The sequence below is a fragment of the Astatotilapia calliptera genome, chromosome 7 (genome assembly GCF_900246225.1).
Source record: "Astatotilapia calliptera chromosome 7, fAstCal1.2, whole genome shotgun sequence".
NCBI lineage: Eukaryota > Metazoa > Chordata > Actinopteri > Cichliformes > Cichlidae > Astatotilapia > Astatotilapia calliptera.
In genome coordinates, this window is record NC_039308.1 from 34,835,391 (window position 1) to 34,861,695 (window position 26,305).

Here is a 26,305-nt window from a genome sequence, read left to right on the forward strand (position 1 = left end):
GGTGATGACCGTGGGCTGAGCATGTCAGCCGAGACTGTGTGGTGTTCATGTTTAGATGCTTTTGTGTTTTAAGGTGAATTTATGGGCAGAAATACAAGGGCTTACACGGAGAGGTACATTCACAGCTTTGTGTGAAGGCTGTCATTTCAGAGTTCAATCTCTACATAAAGACATGGTTGGGAAAATGTCACTCCTTATCCTCAAAAGCATCAGATAAACCAAATCCTACAAAATATTTTTAGCCCTCTGCCTCGTCTCACTGAGACGTTATTTTTATATTCAACACCTCCAGGCTCTTCTTACATCCAAACTTTCCTTCACCACCTATTTTCTACAGGACGGGCTACTTTCTTTAGTTAGGATATATAGGAATTTAAACACAAAGACATGTGTTAGTGGAAATGTGAATTACTGTGGAGCAGTGCCCACAGAACCAAAGATCAAAAACTGTACTGAAAGCAGGTACTGCTCGGTGATCAGTGGTCCATTTAATTCTCAAACTAAAGTAAAATTTCACATCAGGGTACAATTAAACGATGCCCTAAAAAGGCTTGGAAGAGATCCTTTTCATATGTCTTTTCTAAGTAAGTGAGTGTAAATCAGCTTGCTAACTAACAGCAGGTTGAATGTAGCAACATTCACCTTGCTGAGTCTTGTCCTGTCAGAGGTTTCTTCCTGTTAAAGGGGAGTTATTCCTTTCCACTGTTGCCCAACTGCTTGCTCAGAGACGGTTGTCTGACTGTTGGGATTTTCTCTATATTACTGTAGAGTCTTTTTTTTTTTAAACAAGGATGCCGACACTTGGCATCTGCTAATCTGCTAATATACAGGTCAATCTCATGTGCCACCGTCCTAAGATAACAGCCAAGCTAACATTAAATCAGCTCAAGTGAAAAAACAACCAATACTGGGTACACTTAGCTCAACAAAATATCATCTCAATTCAACGTAACCTTTGAAAAGAACAAAATCCGTCACCTAGGGCGATCGTGGCTCAAGAGTTGGGAGGTCGCCTTGTAATCGGAAGGTTGCCGGTTCGAGCCCCGGCTCGGACAGTCTCAGTCGTTGGGTCCTTGGGCAAGACACTTCACCCGTTGCCTACTGGTTGGTTGTCAGTGGGCTCGGTGGCGCCAGTGTCCGGCAGCCTCGCCTCTGTCAGTGCGCCCCAGGGTGGCTGTGGCTACAATGTAGCTGCCATCACCAGTGTGTGAATGGGTGGATGACTGGATGTGTAAAGCGCTTTGGGGTCCTTAGGGACTAGTAAAGCGCTATACAAATACAAGCCATTTTACCATTTACCTACTTTTCGTGCAAATACCTGTGTCCTTACAATATTATGGAAAACCAGTGCTTTTATTACATGTTCTTTACACTGGAACCTATGCAGCACGTTTTTTAGAGTACCAAGGGTCTACAGAGAAATTTATGAGCAGCAGAAAGGTTTGCATTAACTTGTAATGCTTTGTCAAAAGGTGATAAATGTTATTGGGTTATTATGCTCAGCATATTGAAAATGTTTAAACTATTGTGAGCTAAGTTATGCGAGACTATTGCATCATTTGGTCTATGAGGGTACCCATAGAGCAGGATATAATAAGGTGATAAGATGATGTTGTATCCATTCATTTATATATGCACAAATGTTTTCTTGATTGACATTTCTAAACTTATCAGGATCATTCATTAGTATGGCTACCAAAGCTCTGAGTCATACTACTGGCCTTTTAAGTCATGTTTTTCCCGATTTTCAGAAAACGTGACCTGACCCCTGACTGCGAGGTGGAGATTACTGAGATTTGAACTCATCTGAGATTCTTAGTAGATGCACCTATGGCACCAATTTGACATTGATGCATTCACAAACTTAGGTGTCCACGTCCCCTGACCTTTGACTCAGCAGGGTGACAACAATGTCCCATCAATTTTTTATGGCAGAGAAGTAAAGAAACTGATTGAAAATTAGCTAATAGAAATCTTAATTTCCTAAAGTCTAACTTTAGGTAGGCCTACTTACTGGCTGTGTGAAGAAACACAAAGTTCTCTTTTTATGAAACATCAAGAATTTGTACGATCAAAGTTTGAAATCATCATTTATGTGACTTTAACTGGAAGAGTATAAACAGCTTAAGGTATGCATTTACAAACAGAAGTAAATACTTTACAGGACTGAGCATGAACACAAAATTTCAAATGTATGAAAGTGCATCATTCAAAGCAGAGTAACTCCTGTCAGTCTACAGTGAATGGACCCCATTCCATGTCAGCACGTCCCAGCCTATGGCCTCAACCCAGCCTTTGGAAACCGCTCCTCTCATGGTTGTGTAGGTCTATAGAGTTCTAATTAGCTGCATTCACAAACAGCACCAGGCTCATCAAAATGCCGAGGCCTGCAAAAAGCCACAGCAGGGGTGAGCAGAGCGCGCGCGCACGTGTGTGTACACGAGGATATTTAGATGTGTGTGTATGGGAAACACAGTGTGATTTGTATAGTAGGGTAAGCGTATGCGCGTGTGACTCCACGGTGTGTTCCTGTATCAAAAGAAAAAGAAAAAAAACAACAACAATCCTAACATGAAGATACACTTTGAGGCAGCAAACCTAAGGCCTAAAAAACGCTACAAATTCACTTTTTTTTTCTTTTGCCAAAAATCGTAACATTTGTCGTCCTCCCTCGCATTTGTATGCACGGCACAGGAGCAAACAACATCACCGAAACCGCGGAGCAAAAACAACAACAACCACACAACGAAGCAGTAAACAAAGAAGATGCCTCGCCATCTCTCTGTATTCCAGCCAACTAACAAAATGGCTTCCGAACGCCGTTTAGAGGCAAATAACAGGAGCGGGAGCAACAGAAAGGACCCGGCTGTTTTCTGTGAAGACCTTCCAGAAAACACTTTAAACAGAAAGTATCCTACTGGTATGGTGGCTGAAGGCTGATTAATAAACACTGCAGATGCTGCCGAACATACACCAGACATACCGCAATGCAATCCTGTGAAACACATGAGGAAAATGCACCCAAACATACAATGTGATCTCAAAGCAAAGAACGATGCATCCAACCACAGAGGTGGCAAAAGGTGGAGAGCGTGTGCTTATTAACATGAATGCACCTCACTGAGTAATTCAAATTTGTTTTACGTACCCATTGCAAATGTTATCAACATACAGTATAAGATGCACAGGACAGCATCTGCCTTCTTTTTTCATCCTTTCACTTCATTGGCTGAACCAGAACAGAAGCATAGCAGGCACTTCCAAGGATACTATTACAATTAATTACAGCACCTCAGTAACATTATTTTTCATGAAGATAACTGATAAAATCATGGAGCAAATATGTTTTTACATATGTGCATGTCAGCCTATGTGATCAAAAGTCTCAACCATTCCAAAGGCTGAAGCTGTTTCAAAACTGCTAAACAAAAAAAGAGAAGAAGAGTAATGCTGAAGAAGATGTCTGGTAACAAAAATAATAGCTTTGCTCATTTAACAGGGTAATGGCTAACCACAAAGGAGCAGAAATGAATGGATGAATCATTTTCATGGAAAACAGCTACAGTACAAGTTTATTGCCCTAATCTGCTTTCAGTCTTAGATCTGGCCAGAATGGGTCTTAGATATCCCCAGGAGGCAATTTCAATAAGTGGATTTCAGCCCTTTCTGAATATATCTTGGATACATTAAGACCACCCGTCCATCTATCTATCTATCTATCTATCTATCTATCTATCTATCTATCTATCTATCTATCTATCTATCTATCTATCTATCTATCTATCTATCTATCTTTCTACTTTTCATTAGCAGAAGGAGCTGCACAAGAGGGCAACAGTCCACGCAAAGATAGCTAGACCTCCTTTGGACCTGATCACCTCCTCCTCTTCTGGTGGTACACCGAGGTATTCCTGCGACAGATCAGGCCCAGGGTCTCCTCATGGTTGGACGTACCTGAAACATCTCACCTAGGAGCCCAGGAGGCATCCTGCTCAGATGTCCGTATCTCTAAGGGTCATCCCAGACACACATTGAAAAAAGCTCACTTTTCATACAATGGGTGGGGTACCAATGTAGATTGCCAGTAAATCAAGAACTTTGACTTCATGCTCAGCTCAGAAAGGATCCAATCCAATAATCTCCAGCTCCATTCTTCCCATACATATGAAAAAACAAACAAACAAGCAATCCTGAATACAAAAAAACAAAGAGCAAAACAGATATAATAAGAACCAAGTGACAAATTCAATAAATGACTGGACTATACTTACACTGTAATCTCTAACTTAAAACGCTAAGCTGGCTAACTGTGGCCATGCCCCCCAAAAGACACAACCTACAGCTAACACAATGTGAGAAGTCATATGTAACAGTGGTAAAACTGGCAAACTGGGACAGAATACACAATATTTTGCTTTTTCAATTTTCTCTTTTAATTCTGCACCTCACTAAAGTCAAGTTGACAAACAGCATCGATGATTCAAGTCCAGAGTGTAGACGTTTCAGATGCGAGAACATGCTATGAACGCGAAACTATCAAAGTAAACTGAGTGAGTTATGGTCATTATGTATTGTATTCTCTGCCTATGCAGTCTATTACTGAGGCTTGTCTTCTCTTTAGGTACGTGCGGCTGAGAGCTCTTAAAGACTTGGCCATGGCAGTAGTCGCTGTGTCTTTGGAAGCATCACGTTCTAAAATGAACCCTTGTGGAAGCAGGACTCCTGACGACTAGGTTATGTTCAAATAAATGAGTCTCTGCGTGGAGGTTGATATTCCTGACTGCCTTGTCATCAGCGGATCACCATAAATCTAAGAGGCTGAATTAACTTTAGGATGACAGAATAGTATTACTACTTAATCAAAACTTTAGCACTACTTTAACATAAATCAACTGCTAACTTAACGGTTCAGTTAACACATTTTTTTGCACAATTTAATTTCGCCAGTTTTCTGGTTTAACTCCTTGAAAATTAAACTCTGTGATAAGTGCAATAGCTGAGCAGTGCTACAAGGTGATGCTTCTTTCATTTTTTTTTTTTTTTGTGTCGGGGAATAGTGGAGAGGTTTACACACTAGAAAATGTAGCTGTGGTGACCTGGCATTTTATGGCTGATGTTCAGTACAGGTAAATGTGTGGAAGTGTGCCAGCGTGGAAGTCCACATTCCCTAGGTCAGCATGGTGTTACTAGCACCATACAAGTTGCAGGTTGTGCAACTGATCATTTAATAAACATGTGTTATCACCTCATGCTTTTTCATGTAGTGGCTAAAAGGTATCTATCGATCAGTTTGAAACAAAAAAGTAATGGGTGGTTTGTATTTACTTCTCTGAGCGTATATATGCAGGGGGTTAGGGATGATGCACAGCAGACACATCACTGAGGATATATTGGCAGTCGCCCATTAATGAACTGACGCTGGCTGAGTGAAAAACTTTTAAATAACACCCAACCCTCTGAAGTACTTCCTACTAAGAATATAACTGCCTGGCTGGATGAATGAATCAATAACATGACATACCTAAAGACTCACCGACTCACTCTCTGACCAGTTTACAACCTCGCTGATGCACTCAGTGACTGTGTGCCATATTTAATCACTGACCTGCTGAATGAATGAAACACAGACTCCTTAACAAAACTGAATAAATGGTTGATTGAATGAATTAAAACACTTTATCAGACTGAACTGAGGGTAAAAGCCAGACACAACATTATGAATCAGCATTATCAATATCCACATTTTCAAGTTGGAGCCACCACATTCCACCGCTGACGAAGCCAAACCGTGCCTGTTTGACACAAACACTACCAGCGCGTAGCAAAACAAAGCAAACTGATCTCCACAACACAGGAAGGAAAGAACGACTGCGGCAAACCAGAAAAACAGGAAGTGTCCTTCAGGAATGAACCTGAGCAGCTGAAACACAGATGGGACCCCCCTCCCAAAAAAGTCAGAAAAATTACATCACCGTTTATCCAAGATTGGCATTCATATACTTATATAATGTGAAATAAAGCGGCAATAAAAATAAAATTCAATATTGTGAGTTAACTCGAGAATTATCTACTTCCTCTTTTTTGAATAATGTTAAAAACAACAATGTCCCCGGATTCAAGAAACTGGGTGATTTGTTTTTTGTTGTTTAAATAAAATACATAATACGGAGACCATTTTTCTACAAACAATGTAGGAAAGTATTATGAGACAGATTTAAGGATATTCAAAGTCATATAATCAAACCAAGCAATGTTATTGTTTGTACACAATACGAGTAATGTAAAAATATAAACAGTATGAGTAAGCTGTGTTCTTAAATCGTCAAGCCAAATCTCATTTGGCTTTCAAGTCCGCTTGAAATATAAAGTAACCCACAATGCAACACAGCATAAAAACCAAAAACTGCATATCCACGTATTGAACACTGTTACCCACATTAGAAAATTCAAACAGCAAACAAAGCAGCAGTGAGCAGGTGTAAGAGGAAGGAGAGGAGGAGGCTGAGGAAAAGAGCAGAAGAAGAAGGAGAAAAAGAAGAAAAAGAAGATGATGAAGTGAGGGAGGAAAAACAAAAAAAGAGAAAGCTGACGTACTTGAGCCGGAGAAATGTCCGCTCCCCAGGGAGGTTGGCCCGTTCTTTCCACTGCTAACAGGAGGGGAAAACATCTACAAGACAAACAGAGTGCACATTACCTCCGAGAGCACTGACACTGCACACAGCAAGACACATCTCTACAGAAACGTCAATGCAGCTACATGTGAAAAGCTTCATTCCAAAACGCCAATCCAACATTTGGCTGAGAGCTGTCAGCCCCTCATCTCATTATGGTCTTATTAGGAAATGTCATAAATTTAATGGTAACATGTACTCCCCCCCCCTTTTTTTTTTTTCTCCATAGGGTATACTGTCTGTTTTTTAAATGCATGATGTCTTGTTTTGGAAGGAATCTTTGTGTGGATGTTACCAAGGAAAGTGTCCAAAGTGACTAGGGCTGGGTATTGGTTGATTTAATACTAATAAGATACATCTGTTCAAGTGCCAAACACTTGACTTTGAGAAATGCCCCATTTGTTTTTCAAGAAGTCAAAGTTGTCACAGAAGTTCTCATTGCTATACAAGAACTTCAGGAACTCTGTAAGGAAAATTAAACCAATGTATGCATCTTTCCAAGAATTTTATGCCGTTTGTTTTGTTTTTTAAGGAAAAAAAAGATGCAGTTTTGCAAAACAATTTTGTAACTAACTGGTATGTCCAGGGTCATATCCCAGGAGAGGTCAAGGAAGTTAAATGTCAAGATCCAAAACAATGCCAAGAAATTTATAGTCAAGTCCCAAGTGAAGACAAACAAGTCCCAGGTCACGCATGTGCACATATGGGCAACAACACCCATATCAAGACTAACATGTCCAAGTCAAGTCCTACATCAAGACTGGCAGGTAAATCCAGGGTCATGTTTAAATCCAACAAAGGTCAAGTGTAAAGCTCCAGTAAGTCAAAAGACCCAAATCGATGCAATCATAGTCATGTCCCAAGTAAAGACAAGCAAGGTCTAAGTCCTGTCCATGAGAAGATAAGCAAGTCCAGGGCAAGTGCACTCGAACAAATGAAAAATCATATCCCAAATCAAGAGCAATATGTTATGAATTATTTTGTGAAACGGTCGAGTCCTTCATCAAAATGTGCAAGTTCCAGGGGTCAAAGGTCATGTTCCAAAAAGTTAAAAGCCAAGTCCCAATGCAAGGTCAAAAGATCCCAGAGTTAAGATGAGTAAGGGTCAAGTCCTGCAGAGAAGATATTTCACATCATAACAAACATGTCAACAGTCCAATGTTGAGACAGGCAAGTTCCTAATCATGAGAAGATGACGTAAGTCCAACAAGTGAAAACTCAAATCCCAAATCCAGTCCTTCATCAAAACATGAAAGTTCCAAGTCATGGGAAGAGGGGAGTCCAGAAGTCAGTATCTTAAATCAAAGTTCCCACTCCAAGTCCAGATCAAGTCCCTAACGTTCAAGTCCTTTAGAGAGTAACATTTTTAAATATATAGAAATTTAGAGAACCAATGCAAGTGTAAATTTTAGAAGAAAATTGAACTCAAAGTAATCCTGTCTTTATGCACTTTTATATAAGAAAAAATAAATTATTTGCAGTCAACCTCAGGAGAGGTACAAGAAAATGTAATGTTCTTAGGTATCGTGCTGATTGAATTTTATTGGCTGCTGTAAAATAATTAAATAATTCAAAATAAAATCATCTACAGAATGATGTCATATCCTAATTTAAAAAGGGAATCAAAGGCACTGATATTAAAAGTAAAATTCAATGTACAAGTTTTTATTTTGGAGTTTTAGTCAAGAAATCAGATTCCTGACTTTGGTCAGCACCTCTTGATGCAAGGTTTTGGCCCTTCTCTGTTTTCCACTTGATGCTATGGACACATTTAGGTCTGCACTCAATCCTAATCAGAGAATCCCAGCTCAGAGCTAAACACTGAAATGAAGACTTGGTGTTCCAAAACACTGTGGGATTATTTTTGTGAAGCGGAGAGAAATCAAATTCCTCTTTCAGCATCTGTGAAAAATAAACAGGACCACTTATATCGCCTGCTCACCTTGGTGAAAAATATGTTTTCATTCTAAAGTGTCACTTTTGCCAAATGTTGGATGGCTTATTTTGGAATGAAACACTTCATATCTACTTCATATCTGACTTAAACATATGAGATAATCATCAGAACTAGTCACCATCTGCTCTACACATCTACAGGAAAATCAAGCCCACGTTAAGACAGACTGAAGCTGAATACTGATTCCTGCCGTGCTTCGAGATGAGCTACTGTAAAGCTTTACAACAGAACACTTCACGCTATCAAAGTGAGACATCTGACCCTCACAGATAACCCCTCTGGATGAACATCAGGCCCGTGTGTTGGCATGGTTGACCGCAAACACACTCCGAGCTTCACACTTACAGACGGTACAAGACTGTACTAAGTCAAGGCGTTCGAGAGGCTTTTGGTTTTATTTCAGATCAACCAGAATTCTGATAAATTAAACCCTGACCCAAAGCAGCGAACACTTGATCCATCACTGTTCTTAATGCTGCTTGCTGGGCCTGGAAGTGCGTCTGCCGAACAAGGAGGTTGCTTGCTTGTGTATTCAATCTCTCTCACAGCTGCGACAAATAAAGAGGGAAAACAAGCGTTGGGGAGATAAACGATCTAACTCGGACTATTAGCGGGTCTATCGATATCCCAGTCTAACTGCTTTGAGCTGCTGGTGTCAGCTTGTGGGCGTGTAAGGACAGATGATTGAATAAATTAATGTTCAGTCTGCGTTTATAATGAGCGGAGACACATTTTAGCTGCTGCTGCCCTCCTTTGTTTGAATTTTTTTTTTCAAATTAAGACGGGCTGATTGACATATCTTAAAAACCTGTTCAGTTTTTAAACCAGGGAAAATGCCTTTAATATTAATGCATTATCTCTTAAGGACAATAATTATTTTTCTACTTTTGTGCATAATTTAACTTCTGATTGAACTTTTCGGCATTTTGCACCTATGATATAATATCTAAACAACCTTTTATACCATTTATAATATAACCCGGCTTACTAGATATAATAGCACTATGAAGAATATTTGTATCACAGCAGCATCTCCTTGCCATTGGAATTATAAATCAATTTACTGAGTCTATTTTATTTTACTTTATTTAATCAAATATATCATATTTAAAATATTCAGTTAACCATTGTACAGGATTAAAATTTGTAAAATAATTTGAGCCTTTTATTTTGCTTCTTTTTAAATATATGCCACTATTCCCAAAGTAATTGAATATGTTGTGTGTGCCACTAAACTGGAAATTAGTCGTGATTTCCGTCGACTTTGGGCACTTCTTATTCTTCTACATGGACTTTAACGATAGTTCTGCTGTAAACATGGTAAATAGAGACCTACTTAGCTAAGAGAGTGTGTGTTCTATAATTACAATTTTTCTATAGACATATTCTGATGTGTGTATGAAGTTATTAAATCTAAAAAAAATGCAACAGGGGTTAACTTGTATGAGTTGATGCACAAGTTCTTATCAACATGTTGCACTCAAATAATAAAAAAGGGTAGTGCATTACAAGACACTAATGTGTAGGTTGCATGGCTCTAACAACAGATTTTCTAGCAGGCCTCAGCTGTGCATTCAGTCAGTCATGAGGCACACTATCTTCTCTTTGGCATTTCATTCCTGTAAAAATGTATATTTTATGATATATTTCTCATCAAAAATTATTTGTAGCACACTCCTGTTAAGTCACTTGCATGCACAGGCCATGGCTGTGATATTATGCTTTTACAGCATTAAAATTAATATAATAACTCACAACATTGCAGGTAAATTCTATTTGCATGTCATGCAGCATCACTGTACCCATGTCCCTAATACTATTATGATATTATGATACCATTATGTTCATGCTGCTTCTCAACGTTTCATAACCGGATTAATGTAAGTCAGTTTTTTCCCCTCTCATCATTTAGGGGTGTTTCTGATTTTTTTCCCCCTCTTCCTCCTCCTCTTCAGACCAAAGTTGCTCCCAGAGGAGGAGAGGCGCAGAGAAAACATGGGCGAGAGCGGGGACTCTATTTCCTGTCCGTCAAGTTCACCACTCAGGCTGTTCTCTTTAAAAACACACGCACACTTTCAAACCCAATCGCGGGTTTGGACATTTAACAGCAATGCTGCAGGAATATTTACACTGCGGGGACAAAGTATGACACATTTCCCTCTCCTCGGCTGGCTGTCTAGCTGTCTGTCATGCAGGTTCATGATTCAACATCGAGCCTTTTTCTTTTTTCTTTTTTTTTTTTTATTTGCATGAAATATTCTGTACGAAACGGTGCAGAGTGCATGGAGCAGCCTAGAAAGTCACATAGAAAAAAGGAAAAACATTTACTAAATCCTATCATGGGTAGAAAGATAAAAAATAATAACAACAACAACAACAATAATCAGGCTACACATGAAGGAAAAAATGACTTAAAATGAGATATACTACCATGGATGTTGGGAACATTTTCAAATCGCTGTTTCGCATCTATAAGACAACAAAATTACTAATGCAGCATCACAATTCTCTGCACACACAAGCAAAAAAATTAAACAACACAAAACCAACAATATGCACTGACTTTCTGCAAGTTACTCTACATAAACACACAACTTTTTGTGCAAATAGTTAAAAGACTGAGTGAAGGCTAAAATATGCAGGCTGGGCTATGTGCCGTGCAACTCATACATTAAAAATGTAAACAGTGGTGGATGTAAAGCCTACAGAACGCCTTTATTCTCCTCTACGGCTTGCTCTCACATGATACCTGTCATTTTATTCATATTAGCGATAAGAGAAGAAGGTGGATTTCCTTACCGCGCTGAAATCCAGTAAGTCACTCAGTTCCTTGTCTGTTCCCAAAGCTGCCATCCGCTGTTGATGATGCATTTTAGCAAAATCGCACGGACCTAAAACATGGAAACAAATGGAGAGACAGATAGATAGAAGAGGATGGGTAGACAGATTGATAGATGGAGAGATAGAAAGGACGGAGAGAAGAGAGGAGGAAGACCTCGGCTTTTTTGCGCACCGCTCCGCTCCCGGATCGCTTTTCCTCCACAGCGAAATAAATCCAGTAAAACAACCTCAAAGCCTCGAAGCAAATCTAGTTTTCTTTCATCCTCGGAGTAAGGGTTCAGTCCCGGGTTCCTGGTTTTGGCAGCAGGAAATAAATCGCAAGAAGAAGAAAAAAAACTGACAGGAAATAAAAGAAGGGGGGCGACAGAACGGGAGTCTTTTCGCGTGTGTTTCAGTGTTTCCCCTGCCAAACAAGTCCGACCTCCCCGCGCTAACACGCAGTTTGTCCGCCGCGGCTGACTGTCAGGCTCGCATACGATATAATTAAATAACACTTTGTGTCTCAGGAAGGAAGAATATCACCTCCGAAATGTGTAGTGTTTGTTCTGCGTGTGTGTGTTTGTGTGTGTGTGTCTGTGCGTTTGTTTTGCGTCAGCGGAAGAGTCCAGGCAGGCTGAGCGCTCCTCCTGACCGGGCTGACGGTGCCCTCCGCTCGGCTGCCGGTGCTGAAGATCCCCCGGTAAGCAGGACGGATCCCATGTGCGTCTGGCACAGCTTCGGCGCGATAAATGTGATCGTGCGGCCACCTAGCTTACAGTCTCGTTTAACACCACTGAGCCGAGCGCCGAGCTGCTGCTGCCGCCGCTGCTTCAGGAGAGAGCGGAAAATCCACAGGAAAATAAATAAATCTCCAAGAAAAATCGGGTTTGTTTCGCTGATTGATTGGCGCGGTGATTGGCTAGTTTGATTTGGATTAATTGGGCTAATTGAGGAAGGAAAAGGTTATTCCTTCTTGCCCCCTCCGGAGTTTGCTAACTCTTTTGTGCTTGAATCCAGTCAAATACAACTTTTAAAAAATATAAATCTTTTAAATATGTTGTGTATTATTTAATAATAATATAGATTTATTCTTTGTTTTTTTACAACTCATTGTATAATCACTTTTAGTGCATCTCAGTCTATGCTCATGTCCCTCCATGAATGCATGAATCTTGATGTTCTGCGTTGTCTTTTCATTAGAGTTTGCAATGAAACAAGTGCAGTGTTTGACCTGTACGGTAACCCCCCTATGGGTCACCACTTAAAACTACAAGAGTACCAAAACTCTCTACTCTGGAAATACTTTGTAATTCTCTCTCTCTCTCTCTCTCTCTCTCTCTCTCTCTCTCTCTCTCTCTCTCTCTCTCTTTGTGCAGCCCACAGCCTGCAGGTATAAAATGACTGGCCTATTTCTGCAAATTACACCCTGCATGTGCGGGTTGCTCTCACAGAGAAAATGCCAGGAAAACACACACACACACACACAGGTGCAGGAACAACATAAAGGCTTATTTGTTGCCCTTGCTGTTTGCCTTTTGCCAGCCCTCTACTCTCAGACAAACTAAAAGTCACTTTATATAAAATAAGAGAAAAAAAAGAGTCACCCATTCATATGTTAAAAAAGGGTGTTGATAGGTCAAGTTGGAGATGAAGTGGACAGTAAACACACCACAGTTTTCTTAATCCACTTTTTTAAAAGTTGGCAGACATACTGGATTCTCTTTCCAGCTTTACTTTGTGTTCTTTTGTAAAGCACTGAGGAAATTACACCATAGGGTCCTCTATTAAAAGCTAATACTATGATCCTGTTTGCAGAAAGGGCCCTGCGTTAAAACGTCTTTTTTAGGTGTCGAGCAACAAGCGAGAGCCTGCTTTGCCAACCTCAACCTGTTCTGTGACCCTCAGAAAACACATCACAAGTGGGACTGAGAATTATATGATCACGTGTGTTTATAACCTTTATGTCTTTTTTACATAACATTCTCCTCAAATGTCTATTGCAACAAGTTTTCCCAACTGTAATCAATGCTCCTCTCTGTGCCACCAACTAAAAGACTGATTCATAATAAGCTTTTAGTGAGTCTTTTGCATTCTTAGTAAAACAAAGTGGATTTTATGGATTTCTAGAAAAGGTTATTTAGAATAAAAAGCTTTAATTTATTTTCTTGGTAAATGATCCTAGTTTATTCTTTGTAAACGCTGTTAATCTAATACTGATGCAAAAAATATGAATAATAGTGCAGCAGGAAGAAGAGAATCAGTGGGTCCGCATGTGAAGTTATGCAATATTAAAAATGTTTAAATTCAGACACAACAGGACTGTGTAAAACGTAATGCTCCTGTAACTGCTTGGTTACAGTAAGAGGAACACCTTTCTCTGCTTCCTGAGTTATAATAAAGATTTCACTCCAGATTGATTTGGTGACACCTTTGGCCAACGGAAGGAACGACAAGCTCCCTGACTGGTACAGGAAATAAGCAGTTTTCCCACTTCAGATATTAGTGGGCGATTTTAGGGCAACTTTGACCATGTTTTAACTACAGGAACTGTCCCCTTAGGACAATTAGGCTAATTACAGTGACTAGAACGAATGCATCTTGTGAAATTTGTTTTAATAATGAAGATTCAACAATGTTTCTTGACTGAGGCTGAAAAAGTTAGGCCATTTCTTTTAATGGCCACTTAAGTGTGGCTTCCAAAACATGTCAAACACATACACTCATGTAGAAAAGTCCAACTTTAGTTTTGTAGTTATGTTTACAGCCTAGCTAAAGAAGAAAGTCTAAATTATAAGGCATAACATGTGACCACCTGCCTAACATAGTATTGGTGCATCTTTTGCTGCCAAAACACAAATAGTGGATTCCACTAGGACCTGAAGGTGGAAATCATTCCTGAACCATGTTTGATTTATGGCAGGACACATTACCCTACTGAGAGAGGCCGCAGCCATCAGGAAATGCCGTTTCCATAAAACTGTGTACATGGTCTGCAACAATGTTTACGTAGGTGGTGCATGTCAAAGTAACATTCACATAGTGCAACCAGGTGTTCCCTAGGTAAGTAGCGCACATGTAGCCAACCATTCATGTGAGGTAAAACAAAACATGCTACATCAGACCAGGCCACCTTGAGTTACAGTAACCCATCTGCTAGATCACACTACATTTTACAGCTAGACCTCATTTTTGGATTTAAGGCTGAGACTGTGGTAGATGTAGCAGATAGCTGTCATTGGGGCTTCTTCCATCAATCTGAGCCTTCTAATTGGATCTCTCTGTCATATTTGTGGTTTTGGTTCCCCTTGAAGCATTTTAATTAGACTTATGCGGCATAAAAACACAGCTGTAGATGCTTCTTTGACCACCTGTAACAAGTGTTACAGGTGGTCGAAGAAGCTATGTGAGCTTGCTAGCTTGGCACTCCACTCAAAAATTGTCACTTATGACTGCAACAAAGCAACACGGTGGCAGCCACAACACTAATGTTGATGTTTCAGTCCAGGAAACAATGAGTGATGTCATGATGGGCCATGGACATGCATTTCTTTCGTGCATGCATCTCACCTGATGCTGAACCTAATGAATTTGTGTGCAGATGTGTGGTGAAGATGTGTGATCACGTGATTGCTGCAGAAAAAAAATCCAACAGATGTCTCTAAAAGCTTTTTGCAAACCTTAGAAAACTAGTGTCTTTAGATGAGAAATCTTAGGAGACTCTTGAAATACAGCAAGTCTTCTTGTTCCCAGGATGATTATTACAACAAGTCAGTTTCTCTGATTTCCTTTTAGTATTTGTAAAGGTTTTGAATTGCAACTATACCGGATCTGATTTACTACAGAAGATACACAATAATGCTTTATATATTTTAGTCACAACTGTAACAGAAAATATTAATTTGATGCTCAGCAACCTTGTAAAAATGCCAGCATACCCAGAACAAGGATATAAAAAAGACACATTTAGCAGCTAGGTAGTTTGGAAGGTTAAACATTTATCTGAAGTGATAAACAGCATAGAAGTATGCTGCTTTGGACCAAAGCTAAAAGAAGAGTGAATTTAAGACTAACATACATCTAGTGGGCATAAACAAAACTCCGGTAGAATGCTAATGGTGAACTTTGAGTGGTGTGTTTGCTCTCCTGGTAGCCATCTCAGTTTATTTAGTGATAAAATGTCAACAATGTGTTTAGAGTTTGTTCTGCTGCCAGAATGAAAACAATGACAAATACGACAAAAAAAGACGAGCACTCAAATGTTCAAGTTAGTCTAGTACACTTTACTACATTTGTATTACACAACTGTATATCTAATTATCACTTTTCTTTTCCCATATGGCTAACACTAAATGGAATTTGGTGACTTTCCGTGTCTTTAAAATGACACCAAGACATGGTTTAATTGGCCTCTTGCTGCTTCTCTTCCATTATCAGCGGGAAGTCACATGAAGTTCAAACAACATATTTTGGTTTTGTCTGGATGTTAACCTTGAACCACAGCAGGAACACAAAAAGTCCAGTACACATGTTGGTCAAACGTAAGTAAAAAAAAAAAAAAACTACATTTGATAGAGAAAAGTTATGCCATAATAAACTGGAAAGATATAAGAAAAAGGTTTACTCAAACTTAAACAACCACCACTGTATCTGGAGACACGCCACAGATTAAAAACATCAAACTGCTGAAAATCGCTGTAAAGTTTTGAGTACAACGAGCAAGGTTATAGAGCAGTCGTGATGAAAAGAAACAATGTTGCCTAATGGTGCAAAGGATGAACTTAACAGCGGTTTTGTGTCTTCGATTCCAGTGTTTTCTTTTTTTTGACCCGTCCATTTCTCCAACTACACCTTTTATATCATTGTCCTTCCTTCCCATCACAATCATTATTACCACTAGAGGACTAAAGTTGCGTTACATTCTTCTTTTCATTTATAGTAATGGGAAAGTAATAGGCATTATTATAAAAATATAAGATGTAAACATGCTAGATTTTAGCAAACCTTCTATTTCTCATGCACACTTGCTGGGCAGGTTACATAAAACGCTATGATATAGAAAAACATACAAAAAAACACACACAAAGAACCAGAACAAACAATACAACAAGGTGAGTAAAAAGTCATCACAGACCTGGATTACCATAAGCCATTTTCTCATATGTGCCCTAAAAGTCACAGGCCCACCATCAGTCCCTTGTTTAATAAATTCAACAAAATTCAACCTCCCCCCCATAACTATAGCTCGTATAGACAACAACAGCAACAGCAACAGAAAAGATGTAAAGATTGTAGCTGAAAGCTTCACTGGATTCACCCTGGCATCATGTAAGCTGGCTCGCTGTCATGGCTCACTGAAACTAATTTAAAGAAAAAATGAAGTTGTTCTAAAACTCCCTGGTGAGGTTTTTTTTCTTTTTCAACAGGTCTTTTCAATTTTTTTCCTCAGGTTTTGGCCTTTGTCCAAGAACTAAAACTGACTTCTCTGCCAAGAAAGTGTAGCCTGTTGTAAAAGGAAATAAAGGAGAAATTTCATGTAACTGACAAATGAAAAAGAGGCAACAGGAACAATGAGAATTAACTATTCACCGAAAAAGTTTTGAGATGTTTTGAGTTGAAGGCATCTCTCAAAATCGTCTCCTTCTGAAATTGTTGTAACCAGCTTGTCATAAAATTAAACATTTTGGGAAAGCCAAAGTGAACTACAACACAGGCGGCGAACCATATTTTATTACATTTATTTGGCTTAAAATAGACATCTGTGCTAACCTCAGTCCTTTTTTAGAGTACAAACATATCACCATCAATAAGTAGCTCTAGATGAAGCTATTTATGCGGCTACTGATGAAGAGAAGCTTCTGTACATCATCTACAGTTAGATTGTGAGTTTCAAGATATAATTCAGTTGGTGAATGCAGGCTTTACAGTTTCTACAGGAGGCCGATGATTTGTCTAACTGACTGCTTTCACACTATACATACTGTATTTATGGCCATGTTGTAAACACAAAAGAAATATGAAAGCAGATCTAAATATTTACACTGATGTCACATCATTTCTAATGAAATGAAACACTGAGCTGTTTATTTGCTCTTTCAACCTGTCTGCCTGCTAACTGCTATATCAGTAGTTTTGTCCTCAACTTTATTCCAGACAAATTGGATTTACATCTTACAATTTTGCACCTACATAAATTTTACCCATAGGATGATTTCTTTGGAGTTTCAAGAACGTTTTCTGCACAAAAATGAGATTCCTGAATATGCATCGTGTAATCCGTGAAAGTCAAAAATTAAACCTGATTTAAAATTGGCTGATCTTCCCTTCAAAGCCGCCTCACCATGCACGTCTAGACTGCTTCTGGATTTACTGGAGGTCCTGGAAGTCATATTTTGACCAACTGCACTGACCTCATACTCAGGCAGAAAGCAAAACTGAAACGGCTTCTGTGTCAAACTGAAATTTAAAATTTCATGATGAGGATACTCAGTGGTAATGACAGCTGGTCTCTCACTGTGACCAAACAGTAGCTTTAAGTGGAAGAATCTGCGATTTACACTTCTGAATGGGGCTCAATCAGGTCAGAAGTGTGCTTTCCATTTAGTTTTTTTTTTTTTAACATTCATAGATTGCAAATTGATCTCCCAAGATCAGACCATCAGCATTGAGTTCTACCTAACATACTGCAGTGTCTGAATGACAGCATTCACAGAACAGCCTGAGTTTGTTGAGTGTGCCATTGTGCACGGATGTCTTTTGGGCCACATCAACACAATCATCACCTTGCTCATGAGTTTTGTCTCTTTGTGGTTTTATCCTCTTCCTCTAAATACAATTAAAGTTGAAAGGTCAGAACATGGACAGAATGGAACATCTACAGAGTGTTCACAAAAAAAATAGTTGGATAGTTTGAGATGAGGATGAAATGCAACAAATGCTGCAGGCTTCAAACAGGGTAAATGAGTCCAGTAGCTTAGCAGCTTCTGGCAACTTATTCAGCAGTAACAGACTGAAGGTTTTACATGTACTGCATCATAAAATGTGAATACCAGGTAATGCAGCCATATTTGATGTCGCTAGCTTTGCTGATCGTGTTTGTAAATATACTACAAGGATGAATAAAGACTGAGAGAAAGATACAAGGATATAAAAAAATATGCAGTGATGGTGGTCAAGAAAATAGCTGAGCTGATTCATTGGGAGGAAACTAATGCTTTAAACATGCACACATGTTCACACACACAAGCACACACTCCTGCAGGGAAGCTGTGCATGTAGACACACATACGGACAACAGGCATGCAATCACACGCATATTCTCACTCGTGCACAAACACACTCACACACAGATACACACACCCATGCAGCCCCTCTGTGGTCTCTAACTGTGTGTTTTTGCCAAACACCTGTGTAATCGTACAGCTGTGGAGAATGCTGGGAAAGGACCGGGGGAACTGAACACCACACAGCTAATACCCTTTGATTCCACCCGGATCACTGTGTGTAAGTGTGTGCACAAGAGTGTGAGTGCTTTTGGAGATGGGAGAGAGAGGGAAGGAAAACGAGTAGATGAGTGCTGGCTCAAGTTTGTTTTGTGTGTTCATTTTCTTTTCTTTTCAGTTTTTCTTTTTTTGGTTTGTGTGTCTTTGTGTAATCAGTCCCCACTATCAGCATTCTGGAACATTCCTCAATCCTCCTCCTCCTCGTCGTCTTCCTGTTGAACTCATCGAACGCCCTCTTCCTAAAAAAACCCCACTCAAACCATCCACCGCGCAGAAAGAAGATGCTTCTTTTTTGTCTTTTCTTTGGTTTGTTGTAATTCTTGATTTGACGGCCTGAGAAATTACGTAACCGCTCTTGCTGTCTTTTTTTTTCAGTTTACCCCATACTAAACTCTTTCAAATATTACATTTAAATTTACCATAAAACAAGCTAAATCATGAAACTGAGTAATGAGTAATCACACCCCTAACTGTAGGTGACCGTGACTCAGGTGTTAGTGTTGGTTCCACACTAATCAGCCTCCCCAGATTCCTCTTGAGCAGATACCAAATGCATAGTTGTTCCCAACAGGAGGTGAACACCATGCCTTTTAGAAAATATCATATAAGATCTCAGTCACAAAGACGTAGAGACCCATCATCGGAGAGAAATGTGTATTCACCAAGTGTTGCCTGGTGGTTTCCGGAGGTAAAAAAGTGGTGAAATTAGTAAAAAGTAGGGTTCTGCACTAAAAAAAAACCTCCTTGTGATTGTTTTGGTCACAAGCAGATTGTCACAGTTGTCCAAAGTTTAATAGAAGACACAGAATTGACTGCAAACAGTTGCCAAGTTCTTAATGAGCAGTAGTGACATTTGAAAGTGAAAGTTGTGCTATACCACTGCATTTTCAAAGGTTGCAACTTTTATTTTGATGATGGATGATAAATTTCTGTAGAGTCTGTGTTCATGGTTTCCATCACACTTTCCACTGCCGAGCTGTTGGTGAATGTGTGCAAGCAAGTTGGTGTCTTGCAAGGCCTGTGTGGGGCTTTAGCAATCAATTTTCCTGTGGCCTCCAGCAACCACTCGCCAACTGGTAGTGGAGTACACGGTGGTTTTTGAATTACATTTCTTTGCAGCCATTCAGAGGTGGACGTTTATTTTCCGGGTCATTGTGTGAGTTTCAGTTTACAAACTGATGATCTGCAAGTTTTCTTCCGGATTTTCTGCCATAGAGCAGAATGTTCTTCCGATCCATAAAACACTCTTTGGGGTCGGTGGTGCTTTGAAAAAAGAAGAGGATCTGTTTACTCATAATATTCTTATGAGTAAACAGTGATTTTGATTCTCACGGATGCCGATGTTGCCCAGTATCTTTCATATATTAAAATCATGAACAGCGACCCTCACTGAGATAAGGCACCTTCAATGTTTTTCTTGCAACATTTGTGGCTTCTTGGATGAGTCATCATGGTGCTCTGGGAGAAATCTTTGACTGTCAGCCATGTCCAGGAAGGTTAACTAATTCTCCATTTGAAGATAATATCTCTCAGTGGGGATTTGTGGACTCCCAGAGCCCTGAAAAGCTTTTAACCCTTCCAAAACTGAAGTATTTCTTTTTGTCACTCATCTACTGATGCAATGTTTTATCAAAAACATTGCATCTGAAAATGGTGAAATTAAGTTATATATGACTGACCTGCATGTCTCTAGTCCAGAAACCAGTTATCAGTACAGACTGATAGATTATGAATTGAGTAACTAAGGTATAAACCGAATTTATATTACCGAATTTCCCAGAGGAACCCACCCGAGGGATTAATAAAGTTCTATCTTATCTTAAAATCCTTTTTTCCACACAGGCAAAATATTATCATTTAAAACTTGTATTTTGTGTTTACTGAATATATTCTATGCACCACTGAATGGCTGACTGTTGCACAGGAGGAAAATAGGAAAAGTTATTAAGTGGAACTCAAACACACTGTCTCAATTACTGCAAGAATATTTGATTGCAACATTTCTGTCAGCAGTAAGTGAGGCAGCCTGCAGGAGCTCCACCTAATAGTATTTATTCACGTTACCTTTGTTTGACATCAGTTTTTATTTGAAGATTTGACCATCTGGTGTCCAGTTTCCAGTCATCACTTGCTATCAGCCCTCCATTCTCTAGTTACGTTAATCACCTCATTCAGTTTGCCGTTTAACCCTGCTGAATAGAAGTAATTGGTTGGTGTGTTTTCAGGTGAGAATAACAACAAAAGTCCCCATCAGGAGCCCAGCGGCATGGTGGCAGCAAAAGATCACAGTCCTTTCACAATTTTAAGGACACACTGCAAAGTTACATTTGCTTTGCAATGTGTCCTTTAGTTTGATATACAACAAACCCCAAGAAAAATATGAGAGCACATCCATCCATCCATTTTCTTAACTGCCTTTGCAGCTTAGGGTCACAGGGGAAGGTGAAGCCAATCCCAATTTTCACAGAGAGAGAGAGTTGGACAGTCAGTCTATCTAAAGGCTAACAGAGGGAGACAGAAAGCCATGCACTTATACATCCACACCTATGACCAATTTAGGATCACTTATTAACCTAGCTTTGGACTCTAGGGGGAAAACTGCACTTGAAAATCCATACAGGCAAAGGGTGCCCGCGCCAGCTCCAAACAAAAAGTGCCCGGCTGACCAGAACCTAAATACACTAACATGCTACACACTAAGAATTGACTCACCCACCCATCCATCCATCATCAACCCTTTATCCAGTTCAGGATCGTATGAGAGCTGGATTCTATCCCAGCTGTTATGGGAGTGAAAGGTGAGGTACACCAGCCCATCACAGAGCTTTAATAGTTACAAAAGTTCAGTTATTTTCAGTTATTTTCTATTATTTAGTCCACATGAAGAAAATTACATTACAACCCAATCATAACTCTCCATCTACTCAGCATTACAAGGATTCCCTGAAAAATTATAGAATTTTTCAAAAGCTTTGAAAGTACAGGCTGCGACATCCTTTTAATCATAGCGTGCTTCTATTGCTGCAATGGGAGGGTGGGTATTTGTGCTTTATAAACTTCAATTTGCTTCAATTTAGCCACTAACCACTGCACTACATTTTAATTGTCATCGTTACTGTACCCACACAGACTGTTGAAGACGCAGTTGCAACATGATGAGCAGGATTCCATGTGGGTTTTTATGAGGTTTTTATTCTGCTGAAGTTTAAGTAATGGGCTACACATTTCCAATCTTCACATCTGACTGCAGTGTGGCTGTGCAGCCCCACCTGCTTGCTCGGGGTGAGGTGACAATTATTAACAGCTCAAGACCTAAAGAGTAACTAAGTTCTTTTCATTTGGAGAAACTCAGCGCATGTCAGATCTCAGATGTTTAAACACCTCCCCTGCAGAATTCTTGATCTGCTTAACAGTGTGAGGGTGGATGTTTCTGTGAGTGTGAGTGTGTGTGTGTGTGATATCCCTGGCCAGGGTGTTTTTTGGGATAAGGAGGCGGGTGCCAAGCAGATGGTAGCAGTGGTTTACACAGGTGTCTGCAGTATGTATTTACTGTATGTGTGTGTAAGTGAGTGAGTATGAGGGGAAAGAGTGAAAGGAGGGGAAAAAAGCAGCCGGGGTGAAGTTCAGGCCACTTCCTTCTGTTTATAAAGTAAAGTTGTTCTTTAAGCAAGCACAGCTTCATTCAGCCATAGAAAAAAAGAGAAAAAAATCTGGAAAGTCAAAGACGTGCCTGTTAGCCACCTAAAACGCTCCTACCGTTGGGCCATTTGGAAAGGATGGATGAAAGCATAATTATAAAAAATGGAAGTACAGAAAGTGACTACAGGATTTTTTTTTAGGTTTGTTACTTAAACCAAAGTAATTTGATTATAATTTCACTCATTACTGACATTTTATTTTTTTCTTTATATGTTTAAGGACTTCAGATATTTCAAATGATTTGTTAAAAAAATCATATATCAGTACATTTTCGAAAGAAATCAAGACTGAAGTAATATTTATGTCAACGAACTTGAAGGTATACATGAACTTAATTAATATAAAAAGCATGTGTGGCAAACAAAATATTTGTATACTTGTCTAGCCTTACGGACCACTTATAGTCCTTCAGACTACAAATCACAATTTTCCCATGCATTAACAAAGCACTTTATTCTATGAACTGTTAAAGTTTATGTCATCTATTTGATGCATGCCACTTAGTTTTTTTGTCCCCCACAGAATCACCCATAACCCTAACATGTATTAGATTTCCAGGGGAAGCTGGAGTCAGCCACAAAGAGAAATGGCTAATTCAAAACCGAAATGTTGAGCTAACAAGGAGATGTGAACTTTCTTGCTGTCAAAGCACCAGTATGAACACCTCCCATGTTTTGCAAGGTTAAATTACTTTTTTGCCAGTGGAGTCTGGTGGATTGCATTGTCTGCAGCTTCTTTCTGAAACAGCTCTCTGTCATTCCAAACAAAGAGTACAAAGCAACATTTTTGGTGCCAAAGTATGTTTTGGTACTGTCCCCTTTCACAGCTACTCACTGCTTTAGTTTCTTTCCTGGCTGGCGACGCAGCAGTAACATTATAGATGGTGAGCAAAAATGGATAAAGAGAAGGTTCTTTTGAACGCCAAGTTTGATTTTAAAGTTCTGCCAGATGGTTCTCTTGAGAAGACCAAAATCATTTGCATTTACTGTTGATGTGAACTGAGTTACCACCCTAGTACGTCCCATCTTAAATACCACTTGCTAACCAAGCACACAGCTGATGCAAAGAGCCCTCCTCCCCGTCACCAAAGGCAGACTATGCTGCATAGCTTTCAAAGGAGACGCTGAGAAATTCTACAAGCAACAAACTTTCAACAGCCATAGCTAAATGGGTGGCTACAGCTTGCAGACCGATTAACATTGTGGACGATGAGGGGCTACTTAAAATAATTCACATAGCATCCAACGACTGCATGATTTGCCTTTGAGAGCCACCAAGACACACAACTTGTATGAAGACAAGAAAGCCAAAGTGGAGGAGGCTTTAGGGCAGAACAACACGGTTGCACTCACCAGAGATTATTAGACTTCACTAAGTAATCGCAGTCACCTCAGGGTAACAGCACATTATTTTGCACCACAGTGGAAACTTGGGTCAATGCTTTGACTGTTATGAAGACAGCGGAGAGGCACTTCGCTAACAAGCTGCCCTAACATCTGAAAATGTCGAAATGCTTGTCTGTCTGAGCAACTGGTTCAGTGCAAAGAAACAAAAGTACTGTATGTGCTGTATGCTATAGTTCTTTTCTTTCTCCTTTGTGGTGTTTTAGTGTTCATGTCTTGTTACGAAAAAAGAAGAAGGAAGAAGGTTGGGTTGCTCAGCCTCTGCTGAATACAACAGCAGAGCAAGAGACATAAGTATAGTCAAACTGGTATATTCTAAGACACTGGAAGTATAAGCTATAGCCTGACTGCACTTTATAGTCCTAGTTATGTAGTGTGCTCTCCACAGTTACTGTACATGTGCGCTTTGTTTATTATATATATTTTTTATTTGTGTTTGTGGCTCCATGTTTTGATCCCACTTAGAAGCTAATGTGTTTTGTGAGCTTTAAATGTATCTAATGGTAAATTAGACAGTTACATTCTGTGGGAGTATACAAAAGTGTCCTTTCAGCAAATTTTTAAGCACTCCTTTGAGGTGTTTTTCAAGATTATTCTTTATGGTATTTTTCATTGTTTTGGATTGTTGCAACAAAAATAAACATATCTTTGTATAAAGCAAGTATATTTGTCATCTCCAGTGTATTAGAAAAATGAAAAGTATCCCATTAAAGTACTTTTAGAACAGATTTAAAAATGTTGTAATCAATTTGCGATGAATCGTAAGTTAACTATTGATAACTATGTAATTAATAACGATTCAATTATTTAATCACAATTAATCGCATACTTTAATCACAATAATTGAGAGGATCCTGAGTAGCTGCATCACTATCTGGTACGGTGACTGCACTGTATCAGATCGCAATACCCTACAACGGATAGTGACAACAGCTGAGAAGATCATCGGAGCCCTCCATCATAGACACCTATCACACCCACTGCATCTGCAAAGCCACCAGCGTTGTGGAGGACCCTACGCACCCCTCACACACACTCTGTTGCCTTCTGGCAAGAGGTACCAGAGCACGTGGGCCCTCACTGCTTCCCCCAAGTTCTGTGTGGTGTCTTTGTTTTGTTTTTTTGCAATTTTTGCACACTTGTACTTTATGTAGTCCTGTCTTGATTGTCTGTTATATGTCATTTGTAGCACCATGGTCTTGGAGGAACGTTGTCTCGATTCACTGTGTACTGTACACATGGTTGGAATGACAATAAAGCCACTTGACTTGACTAATCGATTGACGGCTCTAGTTTTAACCTTCAATTCTTTTACTTCCTGCCCTTGTCTCCATCCTTCCTTTGAAGTTGCCTGCCCTGCTATGAGTTGTCTCCTGCTGTCGTTAGTTCAACCTGTTCCTAATTTGCTCCCTCTGTGCTTGTCATCCTTCAGGGTTCTGCATTTAGATCTATATCTGAGATTCGCAAAGTAGCAGCCAAAGATTTTAATATTTTCCTACATCATGTTTGGACTCAAAAATAAGAAAACAAATGTGTTAATACTAACAGTCTGTGTTAGCAGTAGTGTTGGTCAAGTTACTTGAAAAAAGTAATCTGTAACTAATTACTGATTACTTCCCCAAAAAGTAATCTCGTTACTTTACTGATTACTTATTTTCAAAAGTAATTAATTACTTAGTTACTTAGTTACTTTTTAAAAACACGATTTACAACCTGAATAGGTGATAAAGCGATAGATCTTTCAGCCCAATTCTACTTTTTCTACATAATCCATCATACAAAATGTAATCAAATGGAAAAGTCTCTTTTTTTATTAGTTTAGATCTTTTAACTTTGTGCATCAAGCAAAAATTTAATTATATGCAACATTCTCTGACTGGAAGAAATTAGTTTAACATTTAAACCTATTTTCTGTCAGGGTTCCTGGGTCGTTGACCCAGTGATTTCAGTTTGTTCATGTTCAGTTTAGTTCGCCACATTAATGTTCTCACTTCCTGTTTTTTCCCGTGTCAGCTTGTCTCCCATGTCATTAGTCAGATTATGTTCAGCCCTGTACTCACCTGTTTCCAATCATTGTCATTATTCAACCTGTGTATTTAAGTTCCTCGGTTTCACCAGTTCTCTGTCGTGTCATTGATGTACATGTGATGATGTCGTTCCTGTCGTGTGTTCAGTTCAGTTCAGTTAGCCAGCCATTTTCTACCTCTGTTCTGTTCATCCACTCCTTATAATAAACCTTCACCAGTCTTCACCTAC

General features: G+C 39.4%; 1 long non-coding RNA gene across 2 annotated transcripts; it reads right to left on the reverse strand.

Annotated features, from left to right (window-relative positions):
- Positions 1-6,543: 6,543 nt before the first annotated feature.
- On the reverse strand, positions 6,544-12,521 carry LOC113026068 (uncharacterized). Of its 2 annotated transcripts, XR_003272866.1 has the most exons (4): positions 11,624-12,521; positions 11,428-11,519; positions 11,059-11,097; positions 6,544-6,667 (listed from the first exon to the last, which is right to left on the reverse strand). It is a non-coding gene; the product is annotated as an uncharacterized LOC113026068 (long non-coding RNA). The 2 variants fall into 2 exon arrangements; XR_003272865.1 differs by having other exon boundaries at positions 11,428-12,515.
- Between the last annotated feature and the right edge of the window lie 13,784 nt (positions 12,522-26,305).